This window comes from Ahaetulla prasina, chromosome 4 (genome assembly GCF_028640845.1).
Source record: "Ahaetulla prasina isolate Xishuangbanna chromosome 4, ASM2864084v1, whole genome shotgun sequence".
Classification (NCBI taxonomy): Eukaryota; Metazoa; Chordata; class Lepidosauria; order Squamata; family Colubridae; genus Ahaetulla; species Ahaetulla prasina.
Window position 1 is genome coordinate 23944053 of NC_080542.1, and position 7247 is coordinate 23951299.

At 37.3% G+C, this 7247-nt stretch overlaps 1 long non-coding RNA gene across 1 annotated transcript; it reads left to right on the top strand.

Annotated features, from left to right (window-relative positions):
• Positions 1-1638: 1638 nt before the first annotated feature.
• LOC131197468 (uncharacterized) lies at positions 1639-5279 on the top strand. The gene is made up of 2 exons (XR_009154958.1): positions 1639-2821; positions 4228-5279. It is a non-coding gene; the product is annotated as an uncharacterized LOC131197468 (long non-coding RNA).
• The last annotated feature ends 1968 nt before the right edge of the window (positions 5280-7247 follow it).

A 7247-nucleotide genomic window follows, 5' to 3' on the forward strand; every position in this document is an offset into this window, starting at 1 on the left:
ATAAAATATTTAAAAATAATATAATTAGAAATGCATTATTGTGGGTTTGGAGGAAATATCAATATAAATTAGATGGAAAGATTCCAATATGGGCAATCCGAGACACATGATAGAAAATATAAATATATATCAAAAGATGGAGGTAGTTACCTATAAAGAACTTCTTTGTATGGAAAAGGGGGAATTACAATTAAAATCTAGAGAAAAGATGGGGGAAGAAGGGAAAAATTATACATGGTTCCAATATGGACAATTACAAGCTAGATGGAAATTAGATCAAAAAATAGGTGTTAAGCAAATTGAGGATAATTTGTTAAAACAAATGAGAGATCAAGGCCAACAGCATATTAAGAGGTTGTATAATGTATTAGTAGAAATAGACTCAGAGTCCGAACTAGTTAAGGATTGTATGATTAAGTGGGCACAAAATTTTCAGCAACCAATAATGTTGGAAACTTGGGAAAGAATTTGGGTGAGGAATGTTAAATTTACACAAGCGCAAAATATGAGAGAAAATTTTTATAAGATGTTTTATAGATGGCATTTAGACCCCAAAAAGTTGTCATGTATGTATCCTAATGTACAGGCTAAATGTTGGAGATGCGATTGTGAAGATGCCACTTATTACCATATATGGTGGACTTGTAAAAAAGTTAAAGCATTTTGGATTAAAGTATGGTGGATCATGCAGAATATTTTGAAAAGAAGATTAAGTTTACTCCAGTTCTTTCTACTAGGAATAATTATGGATTGTACAGCTATAGAGACTAAATTGATTTTGAACTTAATAACAGCCAAGACTTTTGATTGCTCAATATTGGAAGAAAGAAGAATTACCTACAATTGAAGAATGGACACTCAAAGTATCAAATCTGGCAGAGATGGCAAAATCTCTGCTTACTTGAAAGACTATACACAAGAAAAATATATTTTAGAATGGAAAATGTGGATTGATTATATACAAAATAAGTATCAGATAAAAAGATGTCTAGTAGCATATGAGTAAATTTAGGAAATATTTTGTATTAGATATATTTTTGAAGGAGAGGGGAATTGAGAGTGTGACTAAGTGTGGTGTGACTAGAGATTATAATTTAGGAATTATTTTGGATTATGATTGTTAGTTTTGATACCCTGCATTTTGTTCTGGGAAGTCGGGGTGGGGGGTGGGGGGTAAGGGGGAGGGGAAATGGGGGGGGGTTGGTAGGGATGGAGTGATGGTTAATGTACAGGGATTATTGAAGATGTATAAATATAATTAATGCAGGGTCGGGTCTGCCCAGTTACCATTTTAGAACGGTGGGGAGGAGAAAAGAGTAGGAGGTAGGAAAGAGGAGAAGAGGAAGGAAGAGGGGTAGAAGAGGGAGAAGGAAGGTGTAGGGTGGAGGGAGGAGAGGATGTAGATAAGAGAAGGAGAGGAAGGTCTGGAAAGTAGAAGAAGGTAGAAGAGGGAAGAGTGTTAAAAAGGGGGGTGGTGACTGGGCAAGCCCGACTAATTGTATATAACTGTACATTGGATGAATTATTTGATATGATTGTAAAAATAAAACTTTTTATAAAAAAATAAAAAAAAAAGAAATTTATTTTAGAAAATGTTAATATCTATATTAAAATATGAGTGACAACTATGATAAAAATAATTGAGGTTTTGGGAAATGGAGGGAAAAATAGTAGAATAAATTGGGATAAGAGGCAAATGAGTGTTATTATATTGAAGAAAAAATTCTCTCTTTTTTGTTCTTACAAATAAGTAAGGTAATGAAATGATTTGATAAAACTTCTAAGGAAACAGTTAATATTTTTGGGGAATAACTGGGGGAAATAATTAGTGATTATCCTTACAAATGTTAAATTTTCTGTTTGATATTAAAATGGATTAGATGGAAAACTTTAAATATATGTTATTGATTTAGAGGCAGAGGAAGACGGAGGGAAGAATGAAAGTGTCTATGTGATCTCTGGGCAGTTTTAAGAAAGAGATTTTAGATAGGATGACCTCTGATTAGTAATGTAGATATAAAGCTGAGAGAGGTGAAATTTTAAAATGTTAATAGAATCTATTAATGATGTTGAAGGGAAATAAGTCCAGGGATTAGACTTCATTTAAATATTTTTCTGAATGGGTTGAATTTGATTTACTTCTATAATCAGATTTTGTGCAAATAAATAATTGAATTTAAAGAATAAGAAGGAAAATACATTGTATTAGATTATAACTTAGGTGGATATGTTTAAAGATGTACCTGACCAATAATTTGTTCACAATGATTCTTTTTTATTCTTGTAAAAAAAATAAAAATATTTGGCAAAAAAAAAAGAGTCAAAGTCACAGGTGAATTATAAAACAGGGAAGACTATTTCTCATATTGCAACATTTGCTCTGGGATGAGGGGGCATAATATGGCAGAGGCATTATTGATGCTTGAATCCTGGTTTTTAGAGGTCAAGGCCAATAGGAATAGCAATTGTGGAAAAGCTCCAGTTTCTGAATCATTTTCTAGTCTACATGGAATTCTACATAAAATAGAACACAGCAGGATCTGTTTAGTGGGTTAAACTAAAAAAGAGGAAATAATAGAAGATCAAACTCTTGGGAGGAATATGAAATCAATGTTCCCTTATTCTTCTAATCTCATAGGAGCAATCAGATTTTAGAATAGCTCAAGAACAGTTGTTTTTTTTTAAGGACAGATTTGTAGTATTTAGGACAATATTAATCATATCATTCTTTGTGGTTTGCAGACTTGGTCATGAGCCAATACAAGAAGAGGACAACAGACCTTTAACTCATGAGGAGCTCAGAGAAAAAGTAATAAAGGAGGTGAGTTCAAGAGACAGGGCAAACTAAGTTTATATTAAGATGAAAATTAGCATACTTGGATGCTTTACAACTTGTGTATTAGAAAGAATTGCTTTTTCAATGTTTATTTATATAAAATAGAATATTTTATGCAGTACGCCTGTGTATGCAAGAAGGAACTTGTTCATCAAAGTCAGGGGATGATTTCCTACAGTTGGCCAAATTTTGCTTTCTGTAGTGGTTCTGACTCTTGTTGTAGAAACATTTTCCTACAAATGCAGTTTGGGGAATTGGTGCCTAAATTCTTGAAAGTAGGTCATGCATTCTGTCTCAGTTTCTTTCTTTGTATTTGTTGATTAACCTCAACTGTCCAAACTCCTCAGCCATCAAATAATCCTTTCAACAACAAATCCATACTTCTACTGGCCCCGAGGAACCTGGTTTTAGAAAAGAGACTATGGGTGCTGGTGTGTCTTTGCACTTCAGGGTGTCCTCTGAAATATTGCGAAGTGTCAGCTCTCATGCTGAAGCAGCTTTGAGCTGCCAGTGGTAGCCTTCTCTCCCACCACTCAGCAGAGATGTGAACCTTAGCAATAATATTAGCCATGCACATGTATGCATCCAAACTAGATTGTGTTGTTTCTCTGTGTCATATAATATATGTGAGTATGTGAGTATAATCATAATTTTTTGTCATGTTTATGTAGTGTATATTGGAAGTGGTGACAGTTTGAGAGCTGTATGCAACAAAATTTCATTTTAACGTATGCCGATTAGTGTATATTTAAAGTGACAATAAAAGTTATTCTAAGTCTAAATATTGGGACTACCAATTCCGGGCTGCAAACATCTGGAAGGCAGCAATTACCGTATATACTCGAGTATAAGCCGAGTTTTTCAGCATGTTTTTTGTGCTGAAAACGCCCTCGCTTATACTCGGATCGGCTTATACTCGGATCGGCTTATACTCAGTTTTTTTCTTTTCTTTTTTCCACATTATACGGCATGGTGCAAACTTGGCGGGCTTTTGCATGAGGGGGGGGAAGCCCTGCCGGTGCAGTGAGAGGGGGGGGCGGGGGAGCCGCCAGCCTTCTCAGCTGAGGGAGGGAGGCTTTCCCTGACCGGTAGCTGCCTCATTTCCCTCCCTCGGCTTATACTCGAGTCCCCAGTTTACCCCAGTTTTTTGGGGTAAAATTGGGGACCTCGGCTTATACTCGGATCGGCTTATATTCGAGTATATACGGTAGCTTTCTCTTTGTTGTTACTTAGTAGTTTCCTAGAATTTTTTTTGCAACTAAGATCTGGTAGCCCTAAGTAAGCAGTCTTTGATACTAGCCAAAAATGAAGTCACCTTTCCTCAACTAATACAAATACGTTTTTTACCCTTATTTTTGAATGATAATAGAATGGATTTCTCTCTCCTCCAGATCCAAAGCAAGGCAGCAGCACTTTCTCTAAAGAAAAGCACGTAATGTGCAGTTCAGTGACTGTATCCTGGGATTAACACACACAAGAAATAACCTCAGGCCTCCAGACGTGAATAGGAATCTAACTGCAGCCTGGGCTACACCAGCCAAAAAAGAAAACTGAGGCAGATTGCATTCCAAGTGTGGTTCCTGAAACATTTTTCTTTACACCATTGCCCTCTGCCGCATGCTTTCTCATGTCTGGAAAGGCTGAGTGTAGCCTTCATCCTGCAGGATCCTTCACTCTGCTGTAGTCCATGGAAAATCTTCCTCCTGCTGGTGAATTGTTCCTTTTCTGGGCTGCTTATGTGATCAGGACAGATGTATTGTGTCAGTGGTACATAATTCATAGCTGTCATACCATCCAAGTTGTTTGCTTCCGTGCTGCCTGTTTGTTTATACAGTATGCCTTTAATTTGACTCCACATTCTCATGCAAAGAGGGAACGCTTTGCAAAATTTTTGCCTATAGCAGTGGTATTTTACTTTGCCACCATTCCGATGAAGGAAGCAAGAATTTCCAGCTTCTAAAATAAGATCCTTTTGGGAAACAGGTGACCAAATTTGCTATATTCCCCCAGCAGCATTTTGTATCTACAATAGTTCTTTCTCCTGTTAGTCTCCTTAGCTGTCAGAATGTTTGAGGCCCACAAGGGGTATATTGTGTCTTTTGATGTATCTGAGCAGAAATTGGGTTTATTTAAAGCACTTGGCCACATCTTGAACGGGTGTTTCTTCAAAAAACAAAAATAAAAAACAACTAGCATGTTCCTCAAGTGTGGTTTTTTACCACATGATCATCTGAGGCTGTATCAGTCCCACACAAAGTTCCCATTTACAACTGCCAGTTAGCGCTCCATGCATAAGTGGCATATGCAAAAGGTTTTCCCCCCCAAAGTAAATTGAAAAATACATGAAAATTGCAGTAATCGAGGTATGTGTCAGAGGAGAAGTTACTTCCCTGTAGTTATCTTTTCATTCTCTTTAAGCCCCCTTTTTGGGAGAAGTTTTTTTTTTTTAAAAAAAAGATTCCCCATTATTTCAGCAAAGATAAAACCACTTAAGCTTTTCCCCAACCCTCAAATGATTTTCCCCTAGAGGGCCCCTATTTCAGGCCTCTTGGCAGTGTCCCAGAAAAGAACCTTAGGTAAGCTGTTCCTCTCTCAAAGATGATCATCATGAAAAGAAAAATCTGATAGTTTCACTGAAGGAAGATAGGTGCTTTCAATTCTGCCATTCCTGTGGGTGTGGAATGCACGGGTGATGTGTGTATATCTGTGTGTGGGAAGGGTGGAGAAGTGGAGACTGGTCCCAGATGGGTTGACACATGCACAGTCCTGTGGCAAGTGAAAAGACTATCGTGGTTTTTTTGATGATCAGTGTAAATCGAAAGTGGATGATTAAAAGGTTTAATTGACAACACTGGTTGGTTTTTGATGGTTTTGTTGGAGCATTTGTTGGTCTTTGGGGAGGTAATTTCCCATCCAAATTAGGAGTAACTGATCATTGATACTGACCCCTGCAGCTAATGTGCAATGAAGAACCAAAGTTGAAACATCCCCTATGGAAAATTCTTAATTTGAAGAGTACCTCTGGCACAGCACTGAGTTTTGCTTCATATAATGTGCTAGGCCCTTAACCATGATTAACAAAACACAATTGTGGTGTTCACTGTGGCCCAACAAGCAAACCATCTAATGATCTAGCTTCTCACAATACACTAAAGCAATTATTGATTTGCTATAATACAACTAAGCAACAAATTACCTAACACCATTTAGCCTAATCTAGCATGTTGTATGAACACATGAGTATGTTCACATAAAAATATTGGCACAGTTTAGTATTAAAAATGGTAAACCCAGGGGATATAAATGTAACAAGCAAATAAAGCATTAAATATAACTAAATTATACAATTGACATTGTTTATACACACACACACCTATGCATCTTACAATGTTCTCAACCTGTAGTGCCTAAAGTCCCATTTTTAGGAAAATAGGGTCTCATCAAGAGAACACCATAAAACTCATTTTATCCCAAGAAGAAATATATGCCCATAGTATTGCACTATATAGCTTTTTAAGGACATACAAAAACCATAGTAATACTACCAACAATATTTTTTATTGCTATAACTAAAGCATTGAGAGAGTTGACTGGAGTTGCTAATCCAAGCAATTTCGTCTTCCATTCAATCGTCTGATTCTTGGAGACTGCTACAGCAAGATCAAAATCTCTCGCTAACCAAACCTGTGACTTGACTTTCGCTCCAAAACCCAACACATCTCTTGACTCAGTTTCGTTTGCTCAACTGACTCTCATGAAAAGGGTCAACTTTGCTTCTCTTATGGAGGCCTTCCCAGTTTGGAGAAGGTGCCATGTTTCATCTGGTGAGTTTGGCATGCCATTGCTTGAAAGACCCAGCATTCTTAGAAAACAAGCAAAGCAAGGTTGCATGTGGTTTGCTTCTGTTTCTGACTGCTTCATATCTCCGCAACTTGGAGAGGATTCCTTCATATCTCTTGAATATTTTAAGCCAAATCTATAGATGCTGGCCAATAGTGTTGGAAAGGAAATATTTTTTGCAGAAGAAAGATTTTGTTTTGCAACTATTTGGATATCTGGAAAGACGGTTGTTGTGTTAAAAAAAAAGTTACGATAGTGGATACATCCATGCAGACAAGACCCTTTTTACACGCATTGTGATTCCAGCCCTTATCTGATGGCATGATTGTGCCAGTGCTAGGTTTCAATTTTTTTTACTACCGGTTCTTTGGGTGTAGCTTGGTGGGCGTGGCAGGGGAAGTATACTGTAAAATCTCCATTCCCACCCCACTCCAGGGGGAAGGATACTGTAAAATCTCCATTCCCACCCCACTCCAGGAGGAAGGATACTGTAAAATCACCATTCCCTTCCACTCCAGGAGGAAGGATACTGTAAAATCTCCATTCCCTCCCACTCCAGGAGGAACGATAC